This window comes from Dermacentor andersoni, chromosome 5 (genome assembly GCF_023375885.2).
Source record: "Dermacentor andersoni chromosome 5, qqDerAnde1_hic_scaffold, whole genome shotgun sequence".
NCBI classification, from domain to species: domain Eukaryota; kingdom Metazoa; phylum Arthropoda; class Arachnida; order Ixodida; family Ixodidae; genus Dermacentor; species Dermacentor andersoni.
In genome coordinates, this window is record NC_092818.1 from 105,670,620 (window position 1) to 105,698,282 (window position 27,663).

Genomic DNA, 27,663 nt, shown 5'->3' on the forward strand with positions numbered 1-27,663 from the left:
CTTTCTGGCAGCGGGTCATGCGCATGTACTGTCTCCGGCAGGACGCTTGGAGAGCCACGAAAAAAAAAATCCGATCGATGTGCGCTGAACGAATCGGTCGCCATACGCCAGCCGACACACATACAAATACAGTCTTGCTCGTAAATGCGAGCCACTGAAATGTCCCCTCTTTTGCGGAAGAAGGACGGACCGACGCAGCTCAAGCTGCGTAAAAGGCGAGTAAACGGGCCGATGTCTGGTGCAATGGAAAGGACAGAGTCCGGTGGCGCCATTGATCGAATAAAGTGCATGGCCGGGCACGACAGACGATAGCCGCGACGCATCCTCCGCAAGATGACGTGGTGTTGGGGCGGAAAGAAGCCGCAACAGACAGAATCCACTTGCTGGCTGTGCTCCCGATACCAGTGCCACTCTTACTTTCGTTTTCATTGTTCGCTTCTGTTCTTGGCTGCAGTCGCGCTTAGGCCGTTTGTTCCTGTTGGTTTGTGGGAGCAGCAGAGGGTGAGTTGTGTGTCCTCCAATAGCAGACCATAGGTTTTCATGGAGGCCGGTGGTTCTTGGGCTTGTTTTTTTTTTTTTTTTGATAACCTCAAAACTATTAGGGCCTTCGTAGGTATGTGAACAATGTAGACACATAACTGTTAAATATGCATGCTTCTGCAAGTACGCATTCGCAAGTATGCGAATGTCGACCGCCAGGCGAAAGAAAGCGTTATTCCAGTTTTTTTATACATCAATAATGCGGATGTGCTTATTTACCTTATCTCTTGTAATCCACGTATCTGAGCGTCCGAAGGTTTCAGAAATCTTTGAATCATGACCATGCAGGTTTTATATATTCTACAAAACAGTTGTGTGATGATAATTATTGGGCCAACTTGTCAAACTCAGCGCCATTTTACCTGTCGCTCAAACGAGTAAATAATAGAGAAGGTGCCTGTAAAAGTGCTTGTGTCCTCGCAACACACGAAGACACAAGGCAAAGGTAACACACTAGCGCCGACTCGCGACTAAGTCTAGTTTATATATATATATAATATATATAATAGGGTTGCAGTAACGTTCGGGGTACTACGGGTAGCACTAATTTGTGCAAGTTGAATATTCTTCAAACAAGAGCTTTGAGATGCATTGCTGATGTACCTTGCTGTTTCCCAACACGGGACCACTTTTTTTCAATCTGGAATCATACCAGTGTCTATTTTCTACGAAACAGAATTTTAATGAGTTTCAAATCTTCACGAAGTGGTGATAAATAATATTCGCCATCTCGCGAAACTTTCAGAAAACACCCATATTCCGCAGACTAGACATAAAGAAATGCGGTTAGGTCCGACACCTAGAGCAATATGCACGGCATAATCTATCTCTTATACTCTTGCAGCGTTATTAAACGTCTTACACCAAGAAATGTCTAACCCTTTGAGCATTTAAATATTGTTATTGAACAATTTCTTCTGAACAAGTTTATACCGATTATACCGCATGAATTTGTATTTATATCGTTTCTTTCTTACCCGTCGTGTGTCGCTATTTTCTGTTGTACTGCAATAAATAGCGCTGTTTCTTACCTAGTGTATTCTATTCTTTTTTCGCTCGAATGTTTGTTTGTGTGAAAATTATCTTTTGCTGTTGGTATGCTGTACTGCCAAGTTGAAAATTGGCACAGGACCTCTGTCAAACTTGTAAGCTTTTAGGCCTTTCTCCTTCTCTATTTCAACAAAAATAACATATTGATTGATTGATTGATTGATTGATTGATTGATTGATTGATTGATTGATTGATTGATTGATTGATTGATTGATTGATTGATTGATTGATTGATTGATTGATTGATACTAGTGATAAAGTTATAAGGACCTTGCAAGACATGCCCCTAAAAAAGCAAGAACAGAAGATGGAATGACAGACGATTTAATTGTGACGAAGATATTATGCTTCAAACGTTTGTTGCCCTTTATACGCAATGCCTCACACATTCAAGTGTACTAGAGAGCTGAAAAAAAAACAGACAATATGCTAATCCGTAAATAATATAAGCCCGTTATCTACCTCACAGTATTGTACAAAATGTAGACCAAGATAATTTCCAATAGCATCAGGGGAACACGTCACTTAAATCAACCAGGAAAAGAAGCTGGCATCAGGAAGGGATATTCTACATTGGATCACGTACATGTTATCAAACAAGTGATTCAAAAATCTGCGGAGTACAATAAACCTCTCTATATGACTTTCATGGAATACGAAAACGGCATTCGATTGAGTAGAGATACCAACAGTCACGGATGCATTGTGTAATCAAGGAGTACCGGAGGCATACGTGAATGACTTGTGAGATATCTAGAAAGATTCCACAACTGCAATAATTCGCCATAAGATAAGTGGTGAAATGCCTATTAAGAAAGAGGTTAGACAAGGAGACAAAATCCTTCCAATGCCATTCACTACTTCATTCGAAGAACTGTTCCAGCTAGTAAACTTGGAAGGCTTACGAGTAAGGATCAACGATGAACATCTCAACAAGATTCCACTTGCAGATTACATTGTCCTGTTCAGCAACACTGAGGATGAATTGCAACATATGGTTGAGGGCCTTGAGTGAGAAAGTGTAAGAGTACGGTTGAAAATTAATACACACAAGACGCAGGTAACGTTCAACAGCATGGCAAGAGACACGGATTCATGATCACCAGTCAGCCTCTAGAGTCTGTGCAGGAGCACGCTTATCTAAGTCAGTTACTCACAAGGGATCCTGATCACGAGAAGAAAATTTCCGGAAGAATAAATATGGGCTTAAGTGAATACGGCTGGTATTGCCAACTCCTAACTGAGAGCTTACCACGTACTGTCGTTGAAAATTGCGCAACCATTGCATCCTACGAGTATTAACTAACATATGGGGCTGAAACTTGATGGTTAATAAAGAAGCTCGAGAACGCTTGCAGTAGACATAAAAAAAGAGTTTTGATGAGGATATTGATGGCGAGAGTGAGAGCCGCACTGCCACATGAGTGCATGGAGCAATGCACGTATTGCACATGTTCGTAGTATAGAGATACGACAGGTGCGCAGAGAAAAAAAAACTGATGCAATGCTCCTTATTGAGGCACCGCAATAAGCTGCGGCAATGACGAAACAGTCGTCTAGCAACATAGGACCTGGTGATGCTCTAGTTGCACTGCACAACCGAATGCTTTTGTGGTGCACAATTCCAGCGGTGCAGCATTGCGTGTGACGGGAGAACTCCCGCGACTTTCGAAAGCAGGCTGACGTTACCAGGCGTCGGCATCAGCTTACACACAGGAGTTCGCTCTGGCGCGACTTCAAGAAGTCGAGAAAGCTTCACGTCTGTGGAGAAATCCCGAGCGTCGCGTTGTCGGAAAAGCTGCGCATAAGCCGCTTAGACCGCACCGCTCACTGGACAAAGAAGGAAGCCAGTGCAAGAACCGTTTTTTTTTTTTCGGGAACGGCCGACCATCTGGTAACCGGAGCTTTATTTTGTGCAGTGGGATTTCTTTTAAGCGGGCAAAGATTAAGTGAGAGCTTACGGGCGCACCCAATTTAAGCCGCCCACTTTCTGGATCGAATACGAGGAGTAACAATGGCCTGATCCGGCCAGCTTCAGCTTGGCTTTAGTAGACGGAAAAAAGAAAAGGCGAATTTAAAGTTCGCCCGGAAAGGCGTTCCACGTTAATCCATATTAAAAGAAAAGGAAAGAGAGAATAACTATTCCAATTGGCCACTCGGCAGTCGGATTCAACGAGCTAAGATTCCAGCAGACAAGATCATTGGAAAATTGCGCAAGCTCAGAGCTATAGTTTCGCGATAATTGCATTGAAATTAAACAGCATAGTAAGTAAACGGAGTTCTTCAAGAAAGAGTTTTCCTCAGTTCTTTCATATGTCTCTTCTATAAAGGCTATGCAAGCAGGCTGCGTTGACGAAAGGTCAGTGGCTGGTATCAGTGATTTCCGTGTGTTTCCGAAACGAGACTCGCCCTTCGAAAGTCGTTGCTTCTTCCCCTATACTTAGAACCACTGTGCACTCTCCAGACACGAAATGAGCAGAATTTAAGCTTTGTTTCCCGTTTTAATCAACACTGCAATAATATCTTATGTACGCAAAGATTTATTAAATGCGAAGCATTTCTTGGCTAACATTTGCCACTTTGACAGTATCCATCTGTCCAGCCGCCTATGTCTTGGTGCTCTTACTGTCGCTTCGCTGATTTGGTATGCACCGCAACTAGCATAGTATGACAAGAGTGCATGACGAAGGTAAATGATAGGTCATGATATGAGTGTCATGACATGCGTGTCATGTAGGTCATGAAACAACCGCCTACATCTTGGTATGTACCGCCACTGGCACAGTATGACAAGGGTGTATGACGAGGATAAATGATCGGTCGTGACATGAATATCATAACATGTGTTTCATATAGGTCATGAAACAGCCGCCTACATTTTGGTGCTCTCATGGTCGTTTCGTTAACTTGGTAGGATCCCGGCACACTGCTTCGCATAACATCGATTCCCGCAGGGCGTGGGATCTGCCGGTTTTTTTTTATCCTTTAAAATTTATCCTATATCAGGCGACTTATATAGTTTGTAAATTGGGCGTACATCATGGCTATCACTTGTGTGTCGTTTGGGTCACTTTCGTTGTTAGTACAGTACGCAATTCACGACTGTTTATGAATCCACGCAAATATTTCCTTGCGTCCTTGGCTTACTGCGCTACTAGCTTTGCCTTCATTTTTTAGAGACAGCGCTTCCACAGTAAAAGATTGTGTATAACATTCAAATGTAAACTGATGTAGAATAAGCGTGAAATACGAAACTATGCGATTGCTGCGTATACGAGACAGCCTTTCATCTCTGATATTCCAGTGTACCACACACATTGCGACGACGAGCTAAGACCTTGCATTGCAGACCCCTTGACTCCATGCGTTCAATATAATGACTTGCGGCTATCACCCTTTCAAAGCGTATAACCATGCCCAGTTCTGCTTTGTTGAAATTTTCTGCGGAACAGATTCCTGTCGAGGAGCATTTTTTTTAATTTCAATTTTCGTGCGTGCGTCTGCCATCGAGGCCTGCTTCTCTGTGTTCGAGAGGACGTTGTGCACCAAAATTGCACGCCAGATGCTACAACATCAATTTTTTTTTGTTCAAGCAAGAGCTACTTTTGCCCATATGTGCGTCTAAGAGCGGCTCAAGAGATCAGCTGACTTTTAAGACATGGACCATAATCTGTCACCTATGCCCAAGTACACAGGTGCTTTGATGTTTATATATATATATTGTTTCTACTGCCTTTGCTTTTCTTCTTTAACTGTACCTAGCTACTGCTTTCGTTAGTTGCGACTACCAGGTAGTCACAGGATGAATTGGTCTATTGAACCCTACTGTCCTTCTTTTCCTTGTATTTCTTTTCTCTAGAATTATTGTAACTTTAAGACGACATAACGGGAACTTGTCTCACGGTGCACGAATTTTAATAGCCGTTACAATCAAGGAAGTGGTAAATATAATAAATATGTTAATTATATTAAATTAATCTTTCTCTTTCATCCGATAAGGTGAAATGGGTGTAACAAATATCGCTAAAGAAAGTGAGAGAACACCTTAGCAATGGAAAACTTATGGAGGAGTGAACCGAAGTTGAACATGCTCCTGAAATATTTGCAACAGCGGTAGTCAGACCGTGAGAAGACGGTGAGAACAGTACGCCTTTAGACGCCTGGCTACGTACGCGGAAAGATACGATTGCGCTACTAGTCCGTGACTCTGCGCGTGTATGTGCTCGCAACCTTACGTAGTCTTCTGGAAAACAGAAAGATTAGCACAGAGCACGTGTGTTATTGCGATTAGATTTTGTGTTCTTCCTTTCTTCGTAGTGTCATAATAAGAAATGTTCTACAATGTATCGTGACAAACGGAAAACAGCAATGAACTACAGCAAACGGCCTACAGCCCTAAAGCCTAATATGCAATCCGGCGCCTGCTGATCTCGCGTTTTTTTTCTGAACGCACGTCTCAGACATAGGTGCTCTGCATAGGTGCTCAGGCCGGAAGATAATTTGTTTCTATCTTCTATTTTGCGGCTCCTCAGCTGCATCGATAACACCATAAAAACATTATTTGCGCCATATTCCTGATCCCAAGTGCTGACATCATATTGGTGCCAATTTTCAGGCCTACCCGCAACAGTAGCTTATTGGCTATGATGTTGGCCGGCTAACCTCGAGGTCACGTATTAGATTCAGGCCGCGGCGGCCACATTTCCATGGGACCGAATTTCAGACACGCTTGTGTGCTACGTGTAAGTTAAAGGACCTCAGACGGCAAAATTAACCTGGAGTTCCCCACGTATACTACGGCTTGCCTCTTAATCGTATCACTCTTATGACACGTAAGACCCCAGGAATTATTTTGCAATTTAAGAGCTTGATAACATCGTACCGTGTAAACCGGAACATAGGTTGATATTCTTTCCCTAAAACGAACCGCTATATTCGCCCCTCGTCATAAAAAGCGGTCTTTAGCAGAATGTTAAGTCGTCGTCGTCGTCTGGCCAAGTCAAGGTCAGGAATCGACCTTTATTCCGGGCCGACCTATATTCCGTTTTATGCGGTACTCACCAAAGTACTAGCTTGTTGAACCTTCAGCACTTGGCTGAGATCGACGCCATTACAGCTGATCGAAACTTCAGCGTCCCTACCAGGCATTACCAGTCGTGAAAACCACCAACAACTGGTAATCAGAGCTTCTTACAACAGCTACATTCATCTAAGTGCCGCCACCGTGCGGTGGTATCTGGAATATTCTATGCAGAGTAAGTGAGGAATGGTTTGCCCACTTTTCCAGCAGCCGCTCTCGTATGTCAGTCGCATGTTAATTGCCTGTTTCGTATCCACGTTGTTCCACGTTCACTTCCCTTTACTTTATTGACTGAGGCAAAACATTGTGCCTGAAAAAGCATTAAAAGGCAGTGGCTATGTTACACCGTTCATCTTAACTCCGTATTAAATATGAATACATTAGATTAAATCAGCTTAGTTGAACCTGGCATAACCTTCGTTCATTCCTTCCTTTTTCTTTTGGCACCTGCCACAATGAAGTTTTTTTGTTAGTTCACATCCGCCTTATACTTATGAAATGCTCATTCGTACCGTCGCATCAAAATCATATATAAAAGAAACATAAACATAACAATGTTAGGTTTAAATTTATGGCTGCCGCTTTTTTTTTTACTGTTTTCCTGCTCGTTGTTCTCACTTACTTTTCTTCTTACTCAAATCTTTTTCACCCGCTCACTCATATGCTAAAGCGTTGGGCTGCCTTAACGTCTGCGGGGGCCTGAAACTCCTCCGCAGTCAGCCTCTCGGTTCCTGTCAGGTTATGAGCCTGGAGGGCTGGCTTCTCTCGGTCGCTCCAGCTTCGTTTTCGCGGTCCAGTGCGCTCAGATGCCCACTCCCGGGCGCTTGGCTCGAGTGAGTGCCTCGAACCGTGATCTCGCCCAAGTCCGAGGCTCCGAATTCCGCAACAAATTACGGCTATGCATTCTTACCGGCCTTTTCCATTTCGTTTACCAGGGTCACGCGTGCAACAATATTCGTAGTGCCCGAGACAACGAACACAGCACTAGAAGCACCTGTGAGAGAGTGAGATGGTGCAGGCGTGTTGTAGCGGCTGCAACGGCAAGAATTGTATGGCTGGAATTCTTTTCGAGAGCGCGTGTACATATTGGCCGTCAGACACGCATGAATTGAATTTATTTCGCCTTGCCCCAGGGCGGGGCATAGGCGCAAGGTGGCGAGAGAAAAGTGTCCGCCGCAGCTGCTACCGTCGCCGTTACGTTTTGAAGCCGGACAATGTCGTGCATGCACCAACTGCACCGGTTGCCCTCCTGCCGGCATTTTGCCTGGAGCATGTATTGGTAGTTCATGCGAAAACATACAGAGTGAACGGCAAGTTAGGCCAGTTGATTGGGATTCATGGTAAGGTTTGTAACAGCGCCCCCAAGACAAGGACAACAGAAGGAATAAAACGATGACATGGCGCTATGTCGCCGTTTATACGGAGTGAAGGCGGCCTCTAGAAAAGTCGAAGGGCAAGTGCACAACAGGGATGACATTAGACATAGCAAACCCTAAAATTAAATTTGCGAGCTGGGAAGGCTTTACTCAAGAGACTTGATAACAAAGCCAGGAGCGTCGTCAGAGCTTCTGTGTGTCTGGGCGTTCTGTCGCTGCATAAGCGCGCTATATAGTCATTGAAGGAGCGTCCATTCGGGGAATGGTTTAGGAGCAATTTTCCAGCCTACTCGTATAAGGCGACATGACATCTTGTGAAGCTAGCCAAAATATTCTTGAAGCTCACAGCAACGGCAGGAAAAACAGGTTTAAAATGACGCCGTTAACGTCTACTACATCAGTTTAAAGTCGCAGGCGTCGTAAAGCCACATGTGGGCCTTTCTAACACCGCGAAAACGCCTTGTAAATGGCCTTTCGAGTGTCTGCCGCCGATCAAGATTCCGCCCAAGCCTTTTTTTCAGTAAGAGAAAATTTATTTGACAGAAGGCAGACAGGTCGGCCTGAGCTGACGCGCCCTATTCTGCTACTCTACGCAGGGGAAGGAGGAATGGGGACATAAAGGTGTGATGAGAGATGATGGACATAGAAAGAGGAATGCGCAACGGTGAAAGCAAGTTCAACATTCTGATGACAAACATTCAGAAATCTCATCCATGAAGCCACTATCGGGTTCCGTATCTAGTCTGTAGTCGCTAGTTCAAGTGAACCTAAAGATAAAGGCGCAAGGATGAAGCTGGTGTGTAGACCTCCCCTGCGTAAGCAGCGCAGGCGCCAGACAGCGCGTAAAGAGCTTCGATAAGCGGCTCCAACACAGTGAGCACCTGCAGGGCACATTTAGTGGCCGCATTCTGGAGGCCACCAGGAATCACGCGCAGTGACTCTACCAGGTGCTTCAGCATTTTCTGAACGCTTTCCTTCTCATTGTGTCCATCTTCTTGCTTGCCCGTAGTGTCACCGGTTTCATTGGCCCTATCATTCTTGGCTTCATGGCGCAGAGGACCAGTAGGTCCCGCTGGCATGGCCGCGGGCCTAGAGGGCAGCAAAGGCCATTTTGTGTCCATATCTGCCAGTGGAGGTGAATATTCACCACGTGTTCTCATCGACCTTGAATTAGCAGTAGGCGCCGTTACCGTCCTCGATGCACTCACAGGTAGAGGTGGCCCCCGCTATGTAATTCTTCTGAAATGGCTTTATCATGCTTCTTTCGCGAGCGTTGGTCACGTTGGCGAACAGATTGATCAGCCTCTTTACGCGAAGATTGGTCTCTTGCCATTTGTCGAAGAATACGAATTTCTTTTTTCATCTTCGGGAATTCTTTCGAAGTCGCTTCGTGAGAGCCACTACAGTTCGGACACCTAAATGAAGGTGCATCACAGTCGGTGGTATTATGCTCTCCACCGCACTGCGAGCAGGTGGCTTTGCGTCTACAAACAGTGCTCACGTGTCCTATCTTTAGACATTTCCGGCACTCAAAAGGCTATAACTTCTTGGCCTGTCCCCTCTGTATTCCTCAGGAAAGAACTGGGTTGATATATCTCCAGCCATTATGGTACACGGCACAAAACCACACAAGCGCTCACAACAAATTACGCCACTGACGTTGCTAGCTTCCTCCTCCACGAGTGCCTCAAACCGATCTTCACCAACATGCCCTCAAAGTACGTGGTGGCTAACCACCATGACTGGGACCTTCATTTAACGCACGTGACGTTTGCACGCAATTCGTCGCGACACAACACCACCGCATTCTATCTCGCGTACGGCCGAGAACCTGCCTTACTTTGGACGCTCGACTGCACCTTCAGCCATAGGCCATACATCAGCATAAACAGTGCAAGCAAAGTTGCGGCTTTTGATTACCACTTGTAACAATTAAATTTCATTCGTGATAGTACTCGGAATGAAGCAATAATTTAAATGACCTACCTCTAAGAGGTACTCCTGAATTTTGAATACATGGTGTTGGCCGGCATATGCGCAATACGGCGGGCGCAAAAGTGACGTGGGCTCAATTCAAGTTTGTGTATACCAATTGCATATAAATGATTAAAGCAGAAATTTTATGGCATTCCCGGAGAAGAATTCACTATAAATATTTTTCTTTTTTTAGTTGCGCTGTCAAATCATTTTTGTCACCACAGAACGTATCTTGAGGCATTGAATTGTATGGCTGTAATCCATTAATGCCTACAGGATGAAACAAGTCCGACACAGGGCTGCCGCACTCGACTAGTGTACTTATGAAAGCTTTTCAGGCAACGTCTCTAACATACCTCTCTGCTTGTTTGAAGTTATTTTCGATGAAGTGGAGCAGCGGCTATACCACCAACGGTATCAATATGTACAGCCACGATCTACCATAAAAATAATAGAGACTTTTAGCGTGTCCGCTATTCCGGCAAACCGGGGCGGTTTGGGCGGATTACCGGATGGTCGGGGGCGCAAACGTGAGCGGCCGGAGCAGTGCAGCCGCCTGGTGTTGTAGAGCTCAATCAGACACAGAGCTAAAATTGCAGTAACCCACTTTATTCTGCTTCGCTGCTGGTGCAAATTTTCGGCAGCGGCGTAATTGTGTTCACAATTACGCCGTTGTCGTAAGCTTACACCCCAGCAAAGAAGAATATAGTAATTGGCTCTGTGTTTAGGTGGTTGAGCTTTGCACCACCAGCTGGCGCCACCAATCTGGCCGCTCACGTTTACGCCCCCGACCATCCGGTAATCCGCCCAAACCGCCCCGGTTTGCCGGAATAGCGGACACGCTAAAAGTCTCTAATAACTCCCCAAAACCAATTTGGTGTGTATGGACAAATTGCCATATAAAACGGAACTTTTCAAGTTGAATGTTTCATAAGTTATCCATGTTCTTCTAAATAAATGGATCGTTAGAAAAGGGTCGCCAATAAATTAAAATAAAATGGAATAAGAAGATGGTATGACCCTGTCCAATGAATGATATTCGTGACTTGCACTCACTGCTACATGGCACTGCACATGGCAGCCTCCATTAAAGGTATCAGAAACAGGGAGCCCGTACACTGTATAATTCCTGTAGAGCTCTTTTCGCAGGTCCCCAGGATACTGCCACATGTTCGCATCTAATACCACTGTTTCGAATTGGTCCCGGAAAGCTATCTCGTCTTCCCTGATATATACGACACTGACGTGGGCCATGTCACGGGGCCCTACTGTAAGTTCAGATCTCCAATCTACGAAGTACATCCTGCGAAAGTATTTTCTTATGCTTTGCTATGGCACGAGTGAGAATTCAGTCATGCCGTTGACGTCTGTAAGCCTTCTTTACGTTTCTTTGTTTCACCACTGTAGAGTAAATGCGCGGGGAAACTGTAGGCTTTAATATATCTGGGAATGACTTGGGTGTACTGCACTTTATTATAGCGAAGCTGTATATGACTAGCCCATTCGTCCGTCTGTTCATCCGTCTGTCGGTCGCCTGTACGCTGGAATCTCCTCCGGTGCAACCCCATCCGCATGCGCGAAAGAAAGAGAGAAAGAGAGGCGCGTGGTTAGTCAACACCACCTAGGTAGCACAAGGCCTGTTTACTACGATCCATGACGTCACGCTACTTGGCCTGAAATTTCCATTGACAAGGCTGGCATGATAAAGGCGGTGACGTCAAAATTCCCGTTGCCTACTCGGGAGCATCGCTATTAGATTCCATGGCAGTCGGGCCAGGTAGCATGACGTGATGGCTCTTAGTGAAAAGGCCTTGTGCTTGGTGTTAGATTAGCTGCGCCATTAGAGACGTCGTTGCTTTCCGCCGCACACGAGTGCGCGCGCAGCAGTTTCTCTTTGGCTCCGAAATGGGTAGGACACACGTCATACGTACTCCTTAGGAGCAGGGAGCTATCGATCAGCAGCGCTGCGAGCAGAACCGGGAACGAGCTCGTCTACGCCGTGCGGATGTTGCAGCCCGGGCACCAGAACAGGCTCGTGCAGCCGAGCGCAAGGAGCAACGGCGTGCCGAGGATCCGGCAGCCTGCCTAGCCGTCGTTCAATGAACCGTCGGGATTGACCCACACCGGCGCTGTACTTTTCAGCTTCGTTGGTTAACCATTTGTGCGGAGTGCATGGGCGACGATTTTTTTATAGCGAAGTTTTCTTTGTCTAGCCCACATCAGCAGCCATGCGCAGTAGCAGGGAACGTTGACGCGTGAACGTTCACTGGTGGTGAGGGAGGGGAAGCGTTGCTAAGATTTCGCTAACATATGTTTAGTGTTTTCAACTAGCAAACTTCAGCACTAGAGGGGACATCTGTAGATATCAGAATTCAGTTGTTGGGCAGTGTGGAAAAAATAAGTGATGCAGAGACGTTACGAAAGCGTCAAGCACTTATTCGACTATTGCCGACAGCTTGTATTTTCATCGATCGAAGGAAGTCGATAGTGACGTCGCTATGCCGTGCGAGTGGTCTAAGGACATGCAATGGCTGGGAAAGTGAATTTAGCTCCTTGTGGTGCATTTTGCTGATGTTTGCCTGTGCCAGGATTGCATGTAACGCAGTGCGTCGCTTTCCTTCAAGCGTGTTTTTGGCCTGACTCATTGAGTGAGCGGTGTGTCAACGTCCCGTGCCAAGGTTGGAAATCAAAGTGAACATGCTGGTTCTCGCCTGGGTTCTTAGTTCCATCAATTCGCTGCACATGGTGCGCTTTCCTAATAGACGCGTGCTACGTTGTCTCTTGTATACCTCTGTGCATTACGTCGTGAGTGCTACGTGAGACATTGCGGCCCACTAATGCAACTGTCGGTTCTGTACGTCCTTGTTAGTCTCGGCGAGCGCTTGTTGGAATACTGCATCGGTGTGATCGACACAACGCAGCAGTGCCTTCTAAACTCTTTTCTTTGTATAAGACAACGCAGTGTGTACCTACAGTGAACACATATTTCACGCATGAGCAATACAAAATTCCTGTGCAGCTGGCCGTGCCCAGGATCGGAACAGGGCTGGAAATACATGGTGTACTGGTAAGTCAGGAACGTCGAGCTACTTATTGGCATTCCGCTTTGACAATGTACGCAGTCGTATAATTTGTTGGGTAATTACGGATAATTTTTTATTCCACTGACGTCATTCATCACCATACTACTGCAGAGCCAGCATGGTAAAAAAGTGCGCGTCATATATATCCGTTTTTCTCGAGCAGAACTCTGGAAGCTGTGAATAGGACCACCAAATGACATGTCTGGCGTAATTCGTGTCAACTGTAGCGTATGTAATATCTGCCTTTTGAAGTAAACTAGTCGAAGCGGCGGTTTAACTCTAGCTGCTCCTAGCAGCAAAATTTTAATCTCAGTAAGCACTGGGTCTATTTCCGGGTTGCATTACCGCTACGCTCACGAAGAGCTTCAAAGGGGCGCAGTATAGAGCAGTAGCGCGGGTTGAGCTGGGACAAAGATACAATCTCCACGATAATGAACAGGAGCGAGGTTCAAGCTTGTATCTGTAAGCTGACGTGACATAGCAAATAAAAAAATTAATAAAGAACGGAGCGCGTCCACAACATAACATATACCACTTGAACTGAGTGCCCAAGAACATGTACACTGGGCGTACAAATTTAGGGCTGCGTCGTGATCAGCACTCGCTGAGCGCGGTGCCCTGCACGGGCCTGTGCCCAAAGAAGTCGGGTGGTTAGAGGCGCGAGCGAATCAGTAAACAGGCATAAATCAGCGCCCCGGGGGTGGTGCCGTGTGTACACATGCACGGCAGCTGGTGTTTGCGTACGTGACTTGCACGCAGAATGAGACTACACTCACAGCGGCATGGTGCAAGACCACCTGAGCGCGTGTGTTGCGTTGAGTAGCGAACAACGAGAATGTCGCGCGTGCCCAGAGGGCGTATGCATGGCTGCTTGTAGCGCTTACTATATAGAGCTGATTGCTGTAGCCCTGCGCCTGTACCCATAGGCGGGCTTCTTCCTGAATAAAAGCGTGGGCCCGCGATAATCAGCAAGGAAAAAGTTAGCAGAGCGAGCCCTAATTATTTACTGCCTCCTATCCTGTTGCTTTCGTTTCCGCGGCCATCGTGCAATGCAAGGGGCGTGTTCAATGCCACAGAAGCTTGTTATGTAAATATCTGAAGAATAATCTACAGTGGCCAGTGCTGAAGTTAGGCTACACTTTTCATGCATATACATCGTTACGCTTGAGTATTGTAGTGAACATGTACATTGTTATGTCTGAATAGGTGAATTTAAGAAATTTTCTCGAGATCGGCTTCTTGTTCTGGGGTTTATTTACCGAAAAATCAAACGTCATCTAAAGCTCTTTTTAATGCTGCTAAATAGGAAGATGCCAACGCTGATGTGAGAGGCCTCAAGCCGTGTGGTACAGCACAAACAAAGCGACTGTTTAGTTGCTGGGTTTAAAAGTCTCTTTTCTTCAAAGTCAGCCACGTGATCATGGAAGGCATGAAGGTTATCTTTATTTTTAGCTCGGCAGGTGTAAACTAGCTGCCACTGATTACATAAGCACTGCTTGCTGTGGACTCCACTGTGGACTCCACTGTGGACTCACTGTGGACTCCTGTGGACTCCTATATCGGTAAGCATGGTAACCTTATCGCCTTCTGAACATTTCATTCACCTGTGCCATGTAATTTGAGGAAATATACCAAAGTTCTGTGTACCAGCACCTGAGAAGCTCTGTAATCATTCAATGATGTGAAAGTTGCGGCACACTGATAAAAACTCATGCACGCCAGAAACCGCCAACGGAGACATGTTAAGTAGAAAACGTATAACTTCGTAATAGCAAAGTTGATTACTGCCTTATCAAATTATGGGACATAATATGTAGATCATGTCTAGTGAAAGCACAAGAAACGCATATTAAAGCGAATCACTTTCGTCGGCTATTTATCCAGCCTTAGCAGTCGGCGACCAGAATTTCTTCGCCTAAATATTAGGCGAGGTTATCACCGTAGCAAGCAGGAAAGAGCTGCCACGGAGGAGGAGCCAGCGGATAAAAAATAGGTCACCGGGGGAAAGGGAAAAGCGCCAGTGTACCCGGACCTTGCTGGCTTGTAGGTGAGCCGCTGACGTCATACATGAGGTTCGTAAATGTTTCATTCGCGAAGCGGCGGTGCAGCGTGTTTCTGTGATGACCGTGACATAAAAGAAACAGGAGTTGAAAAAAATAAGGACTCAGTGCCCTTCCACTCTGTGAAGAAGCATGACCAGCGAAGCTGCGCATTTGGGCCCCTTAATGCCGAACTGCACCTCGACCGCGGGTCGCCCTGGCATTGCACTATTTTTGGGATCGGCGCACGAATGGGAGTGCTTAACAACTGATTCACCTCCGCCGTGGGTCGGGCCGCTATTGCACTGTCTTCGGGATCGGTCCATGTATGAGTAGTTTTGCGTCTACACACGGAAACAATCCTGGGGTAACTGGCCCTTAACAGCTTCGCTGTAATTCGCTGTAAAATTGGATACGGCCTTGTGTTCCTTAATTAATCAATCACGGTGATGAACGCGGGAACAGTGGCACGAGCGTGTTCGCGCGGTAGTCCCTGAAGGGCGCCAACGAGCCAAGTGTGGGAGAAGACGCTGGACCAATCCAGATGATAGTTTTGTGTTAAGACACGGACACCATCCTGGGGAACTAGTCCTTAACAGCTTTGCTGTAAAAGCGACTCGGCGCCCAGCATCAGCGGGAGACTACCATGTTCACCAAGGAACGGGGACGAAACATTTTTGTGATGATGCGTGGCTCACAGCAGCAAGTAGCTGCAGACGCAACGACTTCAGAGCAATGGAAACAACCGTTTCGCCATCGACTTTCATTTTCAACGGATTCAAAAGCTGTTTTTTTAGCCACCGTCTTCTGTGGTTTCTGCGTAATTTGCTGATCAGCTTATTGCGCGCAGTGTTCATTCCCTCTTCATCTCCGTCTTTCCCTCTTTTTAAGTTCCTCCTTGCCCTTACTTCCAGTGTAGGGTAGCAAACCGGACGCTCTTCTTGTCGATCTCCTTGCTTTTCCTATATTTGCTTTCTCTCTCTTTTTATTCCTTCATCAGCAATTCTCAGTCCTCTAACGAACGGCTCATGCTTGAAACTTAGCGATATCGCCAGTTGACCCGAGTAATCACCGCTCGCCCAACTCTGGCGTCACGCTAGCATCGCCTTCCGCCTGTTTGAACAATCAGTTACATTTTAAATATTACAATGTTGCTTTTTTAGGCTTTAAATAACTAACCAACATTTTTTTTATTGAAATGGTTACCTTTATGGTGGCACTGGCTACTCCTTGTCACTTAGCAAAGGAAACAAATGTGCGCAAAAAGATTGAATAATTTCACAAAATATTACACTGTGTAGAACACCAGACGTATAAATGCAATATAGTCCAACAGCACACGAATAACAAAGTTTTGTAAGTGAGATCAGTACAGATGTCCATATATCAAGTCAAATATTTTGAATCGCCAAAGCACTACTAAATGCAACCAATTACACTGGAAAACACAGAAAACAATTAATTACACCTACCGTAATAAAAAGATCACATAAATCAATTTTTAATGTCGAACATTTATCACTCATTTACCTTATCAGGACAAACTGAAATTTAATTCTTCCAAAAAATATCTGTCCTCGAAAACATTTTCAGAGGATGAAGTGCTCTTTTCTGAATGCATCAGTTATCTTTTTCAGTGTGAGTGGTTTTCTAAAAGCAACAAATTTGCTTGCACTACCCTTCGTGGTGAATCACACTTTGTGCAGTCGAGGAGGAGGTGATGGTATCTTCGTCTGGATGGTCACAAGAACACTGCGGATTAGAGGCACGTTTTATCCGGTATAAAAAGTGTCTCGTAAATGCAATGCTATGTCGCAGGCGGTGAACTGATGTCTCGATATTTCTGATTTCTAAGTTTTCTGTTTTTTAAGTTACGTTTATACTTCGGTCTGTAAAGTATAACTCCTAGTTTTTACATTGCTGACCAAGGCAGGTTACAGTATCTCTGACAAATACAAGACCAAGCTGTCTTTCCTTCAGCACCTTTGTACACATTTACAGGTACAGTAATTTTTTTTTCGAGAAATGATAAAAAACATATCGTGATAATTGTGCTAACATATAGTCACAGCGGCACAAAAAAAAAGATAACGCAGTTTTGCCCGAACGACGTAGCATCGATTGCGATAGGAAATTGGCAGAGAGCCGCACGAAGTAAGAATAATATTTTTATCGGCCGTATCTACTTGAAAACATTCGCTTGCTAACTAAATTAATAAGCGTGATGTCAGCGCGCACAAGCAAACGTGATCATATCGCACTCGATGACTGCGGACATTCGCCATCAGAAAGCTGGCGGGAGGAAACGCGGCCGCAGAAGCAGCGAGCGAAGTGACATTCGTGCTTTCAATCGTTCCAATGCAAAACGAGCGCCGAGGACACGCAGCACGCACAAAGCTACGAGCCACCGACGTACCTAGATTCTGCACCAAACGCAGATCGCTCTCAAGATACGGCCACACGACCGCGCCCAGCTCCCACATGCGCAGTTGCAGCCAGAGAGAACGCCGCCTCCCCCTCCCTCCCCTCTCCCCAGTACTCCGGAACGTTTCGCAGACGGCGCACTTCCTCTTCGCTTTCCTCCATTTGGCGCAGTCGAAATTGAGCAGCGATTGTCGGCTCCCCTTGACAAGCTTTCACCCGCTCATACAGCGTAGGGCACGCGGCGACGGTGTTGTCGCCATTGGACTTCATGCGGAACCTCACGGCGACGCCGACGCCGACGGCAAGAATGCGCTTGGACTGTTCATATGATTGCTATTGCAATAAAAGCGTAATTATTTGAGATACTTAACAACTATGGAAACCAAGCAGCACCGTTTTCTCCGAGGCATGCATCCTCGAACAGATTAGGCTTGATGAGGCCCCTGGCTAATCTCTAAGCCTGTCTTAGCCTTCATTTTCCTGCTCTTCCGTGCAGAAACATCCTTCGAAGATTACAGCTACAGGATTAAAGCATTCGTTCCTGTACTTTGTTCTGGCACTCGTTTATTTCTGTTACGATTTTGCCATTTGCTGCTTGCTGCGTAGTTTCCTGCTTCTTTTCGTAGTCGTACGTTTTACAACAGCTACGAAAACTGTCATACCTTAGCGATTCTTTTTTTTGTTTCTTTTAAGGACTTCCGCCGTGCAACAATAACAGCCGGTCTGTCCTTAAGACAATATTTTTTCTTGTAAAGCGTCCTTTATTTTCTACTGCATGTTTCTTTACCTCCTTAATGGCGCATCCGTAATCGCGAGTACCTGCATTGTGGTGCTTCTTCCGCGCTGTTAAAGCGGAGAAATTGGCTGCAATCGCTTTTTAGTTTGTGTGCGTGCGGATTAACGTCCATGATTGTATGCTACAGGTTCCAGAGTTTCTGGAAGACGTCACCTTTGTTACGATTGCATACGTGTCACGAAAGTAACGCGTTTTTGACACTTTGGAGGCTACACCAACAATACGCGCCATTCTACACACAATCTATGGGATGCGCTGTCGCAAATTCGTGGTCGTTAACTTTCACGCATCGTTACACAACACGAGTGGCTCGGAGCCTGCCCTTATATATATCTAATGAAAAGTTGCAAGCGGCCAAAGTGTAGAAAGTAACAGAACGCCTCATAAACATCAAGCGCTTTCTATGTTCACAATAAAGCTTGCCAATTTCACTCATCATTCAGGAAGGTAAACATTTTATAGGACCACCTGTGATTCAACGATGCAGGCTTGTGTATGTGTGCATGCATGCTGTGAACGTTCTTTCTGAACTTCCCTCCCCCAGCGCAGCGTAGTTGCCGGGTTCGACCTGGTTAGCCTCCTTTCCATTCGCTTATGACTTCTCTTTCCCTTTCACACACACACAGCTTGCACTTTCTATAACAACGAAAATTTCGAACTACGACGTCACATGATTCTTGGTCAAATAGTGAATATTGTGTCGTTTAGACTGCCAGATCCGTGCGAAACTTCCTGCTTCCTCCGACATTGTAAGAGAACATCTCATTGTTTGTGCATTTCTCGCAAGCGTCCCCATGAATCGGAGCCGAGGCTTCATCTGCGTCAGGGTATAGTAGAAATGCTGTAGAGCGTGCATACTATTTAAATCTAATGGTGCCGGTTTACGTGGTCGGGGGGTAGCGAAGATACTGTCCACTAATATATTACCTGTTTTGTTGGTGCAGTGACATCACTGCTCTTCAATTTTTCATCAGACATTATTGTCGCATTATTTCATTTTACTTATTGCCACTTTCGTTTCTGATATGAAAACTAGCACAGGGAGAGTGTCATGAACGGAGCTTACTATCAGGCTTGTGGGTGGCGATACTTGGGAATGTTGTAGCGGCAAAACGTCATACACTCAGAAAAGAGCAACTACGACGCCACAATCACAGGCACATACACTGGTTCTCCGTCTTTACCCCTACTCCACATAATGTACTGTATATTCGAAGTAACGCACTTCCGGTTGGTACTAAGCAAAAAGCACGCTAGTGATTTGATTGGAAGTGCCATAGACTTCGGCCATTCTATAATCCTGCCACCTCCATCCCACCCACAGCTCCCCAATACAATTTTAAAAATGAGTAAGCAAATAAATAAATAAATAAATAAATAAATAAATAAATAAATAAATAAATAAATGTGCTCTGTGTGGAAAGTTTTGATTTGAGTTTTTTGCAGAAACGCATCATGTCTTAAGCATTGAAATGAACTATAGGCCAATTCAGGTATTGCTTCATTACCAATGAGTTAACAGTATTTACAGAAGAGAATGGAACATATAGAGACTATGGTTACCAAAATCAGCAAAGATGGACGCTTGCAATTGTATGCATGAATGAACTGGAAAAAAAAAAAGACAGGAGAGAAGTGACCGGGGGGGGGGGGGGGCGGGTTGCTGGGCAGCGGGATTGAAAGAATCAGCCGTCAGAGTTCATCAAAGGAATTCATAAGTGCTGTGTTAGTTTATAAGTAAACCGGCGAAGATACTCACAACCCTGAAAGAATTCGTACTTCCGCATACAATGCAACACCGTCCGAGGTTTTGCTTCTCAGCGAATCTGCCGATGCTGTAGCAGAGAAAGATATTCCGCCAGCATAGCGAAGTCACGCCGTAAACTGCTGGGCTCGGCTTGGCACTGCAGCTCGGCTCGGCATTGTAGCTTATCGATAAATCCGCACCGAGGTGACTGAATGTAAGCGAAGGCGGCGGTAAGAAGCAAAAGACAAGATAAGGAAGGGAGGAGCATCCGTGTCTTTCCGATTTCGCACCATCCGGTATAGCCACTTCCGCAGACGGAGACCACGTGGGCGACATATTCTTGACTGAAGAACGGTATCTTCTTCCCCTCAAAATGAAATTGCTCGCGCGCGCCTACGAACGTGCCCTTCAAGCCAAATCAGCCGAAGCACTGTCATAGCTATTGTGTGCACCATTGTGCCTACTATTGTGTCACTTCTTTGCATTGTGCGCGAAAGTGCTTTTTTAATGTGTTAGCATGCCTTGGTGAGTTCACCTTGGCTGTCATGCGAAAATTGTTGTCTTGTATCTGCACAAAAATGCGCAATATGCAAAGTTAAGGCATTTATTTGTTATAATAGTGTTAATGTCGATGATTGGTACCTTTTAAGTGATGAGGAACAAATTAAAGCAATAAAATAAGACGAGAATACCTATAGATACATAAGGCTCCCTAGAAGATGTATGGAGAAGAGTTTAGTGGGAGTGGGCCAAGTTGAAATTTGGGGCTTGGCCTGTTGAAATTTAGGGTTGGGCCAAGTTGAAATTTGGAGTCAGGCCACGTTGAAATTTGAGGTCTGACCAAGTTGAAATTTGGGGTTGGGCCAAGTTGAAATTTTGGGTTGGGCTAACTTAAATTTGGGGTTCGGTCAACTTAAATTTGGGGTTGGGCCAACTCAACTTTGGGGGTGGGGCCACCTTTCATTTTGGGGGTGGGGCCTACTTGAATTTTGAGGTGGCCAACTTGAATTTTTAGGTGAGGCCTACTTGAATTTTGAGGTGAAGCCAGCTTAAATTTGGGGGTGGGGCCAGCTTGAAATTTTGGTTGCCTTGAAATTTTCATGTGGGCCAAATAAATTTAGGGGTCGGTCAACTGAAATTTAGAGATGGGGTCAACTTCAAAATTTGGGTGTGGTTGAACTTGAACTTTTGGGGGTGGGCCTATTGACATTTCGGGATGGGTAAGCTTATACTTCTGGATGGGCCTACTGAAATTTGCGGTTGAAAATTGAGGTTGGGCCAACCTGATATTTGGGTGTTGGCCAACTTGAGGTTTTGGGATGGCCCAATTGAACGCTGCTGAGCGTCATTCGTGTTATGAACACCTCGCGGGTAGGGAGCACGTTGACACGTTTCGTGCGTTTTCATTGGACCTTACCGAGGCGCACTCATAACGCAGGTGAGAGCTTACGTGGTCAAGAAGCGCAACCATAACGCAGGCTTCCGCGAGTGACAGTGAGGGTGACGTGGCACCACGGCGATGTACTCTTTTCTGACGCAACGCCTCACGCGCTACTGTGGCAGCCGGTGTTCCCTTTCGAACGCTTTGCTCCGTCAAAGCGTGCTCATGCCCAGCGTTCCGGCTCAATTGGTACGATTACATAGAAGGGGCCAGATGCAGCCAAAAAATCTGCAATTGTCTAAAATATAAGCGTTATTTGCCACCAGAAATGTCATGGATAGACGCGCATAAGCTACTAAAAGCAACGAGGCAAAACTAAGCAATAACGAGGTAGCTTTTATTTATATTTGGTGTACCTTTACCAAGCCTCTCAATACCCATGTGAACACTTGAACAGTCGGTCTGCACTAAAGTGGCACCTGTCGCCGTAGCTCTGTTCGCCTATTTACGAAATTGAAGAGTACTAATACCTATTGATAGTGCGAACTAGTAAGTCGTCCGAAATGAGTTCGATATATTCACAATGTGATTCTCGTCTTACTTATTTTGGTGCCAATGCGTGTGGTCCAAGGCACACTTTTTTGCAGACAGTCGTCGTATATACCGAAGAATACAATAAAGATATGAACGGGAGAATACCAACAAGAACATTGGAAACATTACAGTGACGTGTCACTTGACGTGTCAATGACGTGAACGCCGGTTACACGCAATCGTATGGGTGCTATTCACGTTTCATGCTTCGCTAGCAGAATGTTTTCTTTGTGGCAAGCCGCCTAGTGCGTTCCTCGGGAGTCTAATGGGCACGCCAAGTTTGAGCCTGTTGCCGGACTCGTTCAGCTCGTGCCTAGCGCTTGGCGATGACTTCGGGGTCGGCTGACTCCCTCTCGGCCTCCCGCGGCATGCTTCGCTGCTCCAGTCTTTCTGGCTCAGCCTCTCGATGACGAGATGAGCCCGCACGTGCATAGCGCACACAGAACCCACAGAACCCGAAGGGTTCTGTGTGCGCCACCTAGACTTAGCCCCAGGTGGCGTTGCTTTGCGTAGTGCATACTGCTACACATGCAAAGAGGCGCCACCAACACGCACAGCGAGCACCGTGGCGTGGAAGCACAAACGGTAAGGGCGCAAATGTGGCCGCGGACCCTACACTGATTTCGATTCATTGTTTTATCAGAACGAAAAATATGGGCTGTTTGACTGAATATAAACAAATTAGTAATAAGTTAAGCTCTGATATTTAAAAAGCCAGGGCTAGTTATTACGAACATAAGTTTAATGATATCTGCAACAACCCTAAACAAGTATGGAATACAGTAAACAAGCTAATGTCCAACAACAAAAGAGATGGCTTCTCTGAACTCGTTATAAATGGTGTGCCTTGCACAGGGGCATCGCTTGCTGACAAATTTAATGAGTACTTCCTTATATCAGGGGCTTCAAGTAAATCTCAGGCAAGTAACTGTGATTTTACAACGTATATCGCGTCCAACATCCAAAGCTCAATGTTCATATTTCCAACGACAGAATTAGAAATCTGTACAGTAATCAAAAACCTAAAAAATAGCAGTGCATGTAGGGCTGGCGACATTAAAGTTCAACAAACTATAAAATGCATCAATCACATGATTAGTCAGCCACTTACGCATATATGCAACCTGATTTTAAGTACCGGAATATTTCCAGGAAAATGAAAAATTGCAAAGGTCTCCATCATACACAAGGGAGTGATAGAAATTATATAAATAATTATAGGCCAATTTCGGCCCTACCAATACTCTCGAAAGTAGTTGAACAAGTTATAAACATCAGGCTACTAAACTTCTGCAAGCGAAACGATATCACCGCCGAGCAGCAATACGGATTCCAGAAACGAAATCTGCTGAAATGGCGCTAATAAAAATTAAGGAGAAGATAACAGACAATTTTGAGCAGAATATATATACAATAGGTGTTTTTCTAGGCTTTAAAAGGGCATTCGACTCCATTAAGCACCCTATTTTACTGTACAAGTTATATAAATATGGCATTAGAGGAACGGCTCTCACAATAATAAAGAATTACTTCTTAAATCGTCACCAGTACACGAATATTACGAATGCAACGTCCAGCTTAGGTCAGATACATTATGGAGTTTCACAAGGATCCATCCTTGGGCCGCTGTTATTTCTGCTTTATATAAATGATATAATTAACATGCCCTCTACACCGGAAATAATACTGTACGCTGAAGATACCAATGTATTCATCTGCGGACAAGACCTAGAAGTTCTCCAAATAGAAACCGATGTATATATGGAAAATTTGTCCACGTGGCTCTGCGGTAATGAACTAGAGTTAAACCCTAAAAAAACTAAGTACATTGTATTCCGCCATCGTAACACGTGCATAAAAGATGAAATACTTATCCGATTTCGCGATGAATCTATCGAACGTGTAGCAACACATAAATTTCTTGGTGTCATATCTCCCGAACATCTTGACTGGTCACCTCACATTTAAAAAGTTCGCCCTGGTATCTCTAGGTCCATTGGTATCATGTATAAAATAAAGACCTTTTGCCTATCTGGCTAAGGAACCAACTATACTACACACTGGTTTCCACTATTGTCTTCTTGTCTGGGGCACAGCACCTAAAACAAGCATAGAAAACATATACTTATTACAAAAGAAATTCTTGCGCTTAACAGATAATGCACCATACCTTAGCCACACTGCCCCATTGTTTAGAAAACATCAACTGCTTGCACTGTGGAATGTTATAAACAAAAAGATAGCGTTAGCTAGTTACGTACATATGCATTCCGACCCTACCGCTTTTTTTTCTTCATCAGTATCTAACGAAAACACACACCTGCAACACCCGGCACATATGTTATAAGGAAAAAATATGTGCGAACTACGGCACCCAAAAACTTAGCTACAGAATTTCTAGCTTTTTAAACGATCACCATCCTGCTGTAATCATCCAGGACAGTAAATCATTCAAAGTTTTCAAAAATAGCATCCCTATGTATCTCTTGTCACTGCAGGCATGACCACTCCTTTTTTTTCTGTTGTTTCTTACAGCATGTCCCCAAGTGTACATAAATGTTCAATATGAAATAACTGCAGTTTCAATGTTAACCAATCACTCTGTATTTCCATCTCGTTTAGTGTTTATTTTATGCGCTGAATGTCTTGTGCTCTCGAACGGGAGCAAGAAGGGCGCAGACTCCTTGTCAGGCGTCCACTTGCCTTTTGGTCTGCGCCATAGGCAACTGTACCATACGCTGTCTGAATAAACACTTTGACTCTTTGATTTCGACGGTGTCCCTCTTGGGTACAAACACTTACCACTGGAAGTGGTAAGGGAATACATCTACTTAGGACAGGTAGTGACGGCGGATCCGGATCATGAGACTGAAATAATCAGAAGAATAAGAATGGGCTGGGGTGCGTTTGGCAGGCATTCTCAGATCATGAACAGCAGATTGCTATTATCCCTCAAGAGAAAAGTTTATAACAGCTGTGTCTTACCAGTACGTAAACCTGGAGGCTTACGAAAAGGGTTGTACTTAAATTGAGGACGACGCAACGAGCTATGGAAAGAACAATGATAGGTGTAACGTTAAGGGATAAGAAAAGGGCAGATAGGGTGAGGGAACAAACGCGAGTTAATGATGTCTTAGTTGAAATCAAGAAAGAGAAATGGGCATGGGCAGGACACGTAATGAGGAGGGAAGGTAACCGATGGTCATTAAGGGTTACCGAATGGATTCCAAGAGAAGGGAAGCGTAGCAGAGGGCGGCAGAAAGTTAGGTGGGCGGATGAGATTAAGAAGTTTGCAGGGACAACATGGCCACAATTAGTACATGAGCGGGGAGGTTGGAGAAGTATGGGAGAGGCCTTTGCCCTGCAGTGGGCGTAACCAGGCTGATGATGATGATGATGATGATGATGATGATGATGATGATATCGCCGATTTCACAGACGGGGAACGCACGATTGCGCGTAAAATGCAAGAATGAGCTCGAAGTGTATTGTTGCCGCTGTCATGTCAAGTTGTTTACTGCACAATAGGACAGAGTGTGTTGCAGAAGCCACATTTTGCTAGTTCGGTTTAAAATTTTTTTCTGTTAGCATTCGTTCACAATATTTCGGTCTGGTCATTCGCGCCAGCATTTCAACAAACATAAACTGAATGGTCACTCGATTCAAGTGAACAGATACTTGAATCACAAGGTCGTGTATGGTGGTCTTTCGCGGCTAATTAGACCTTTCCTCTTCTTTCATGGCTGTGTGCAACAATAGCTGTGTGCCATGGCACACAGCTATTGTGACCTGGTCCTTTTAGGAGAGAAGGCGACACGGTAATCAATAAGAGGGCCGTCTACCGCTATCTTCCAAACAATTAGCGACTGCTCTACGACAAGAAGCGCGAAGAGATTGATAGGGAACATAGTATAAAGGTGAAGCACTCAAGGAGTTCAGCTGACTCACAGGAAGAGGCATTCGGTATTTCGAGCGCTTTTAGGCTCGTTCTGCTAGCAGTTTATATGGTGTTGAATGAGGTCTAACTGGGTACGTTGAAAGCAGTAGGTCTGCAGCTAGTGCATTTCACTAATAGGCGAACAAAAGTTCCTTTATGAAACAAAAAAGAACAAGCGAAAAAAAGCATACTATAAAACGCGCAAACATTAACGCATACACAAAAGAAAGGAAGAAGGAAATTGTTTAGAAACCATCGACGATAATTGTGAATTTAAGCGGATAGCCCAACAAAATAGTGAGCGAACAAACAAACGAAAGATACAATGTATGAACTAATGAACAGAACAATGAACGAACGAAGGAACGAACGAAGGAATGAACGAACGAATGAACGAACGAACCAACTAACCAACGAACGAAAGCTCCAGCGCTACTTTCCCCCACCTCCGCCCTTTTGAGTGCTTCCGGTTCATTTTCTCCAGCTGGGGTTTTTTGACGTGCGCCTAAATCCAAGCACACAAACCCTCTTGAATTTCGACACCCTAGAGATTGCATTAAACACATTTTTCGCAAGAATGTTTCGTTCTAATACCTACTTTTACACTAACGACCCAAAAGATTGTACCTCAGTTTGATAAGGCAAGATGTGCAATTGATTGAGCTTGATAAAACCTAAATACGCTACTTGGCAGTGCCAACGTTTAAAGTATAAAGCCAAAGGAAAATGCACGCATTCAACAAAGTGAGCTTATATTTTGTAGGTGGCTTTCTACTATGTTTGTCTTATTCTCAAATTTTAACTGTCCATCTCTGTGGAGTCGTTGAATCTTCCTTGCGTAGCTGAAAGTTTGCACATTTTGCACTCGAAAACACTAAACCAAATGGTCGAGATTGAGCAATGTAAGTGGTATTTCCTATACGAATATATGTTCGGCTTCCATCCAATGTTCAAGGTATTCATTGAGCGTTGCTGGTTTACTTAACCAGTCTGAGCATTTCATTTAAGCACGTCATGCCATCGTCAGCCACTTCGGGACCAGTGTGGCCTTTCACGAGCACGTAACCGGGCCGAGATTTTACGAGGTTAAAGCCTTCGCTCGAGTCTGCTCAAACGAGACGGGGCGTGGTTAAACGAGACTGGGTTGCAAACGGAAAATTATACTACCTAAGAGGAAGCTGTGTGGAAGGCGGTCGCAGAAGCATTGCGAAGATGGGCCTAGAAAGACCACTCTCAAGCACCCGCCAAACAGACCGGCTACACTGAAAGCACTCTATGGACGGGGGAAGGAAGGGGACACAAGGAAAGGGTCTTAAACGAATCTCGATTCCCTCGAGAGGGGAGTGCGCCCGGAAGAAGGCAAGGCAAGTGGGAGAAAGGGAGATAGTAGAGACCCGAGGGAAAGGCGAATGAAATTACCGACGGGAAGAGTCTCAGAGAGAGAAAAAAAGAAGGAAAGAAGAGTAATGAAAGAGTGGACCAGGAAACGACCCGGGATTCGGGTCGCCGCAAGTAACTACTGGCGACGCCCACAATGACTGCGACAACGAGAAAAAGACGACGCTGCTTAACCACGGGCACGCCTTGAAAATTGCTGTCTTTGAACGGGGACTTCGCATAGGCTTTGACCCGAGGACA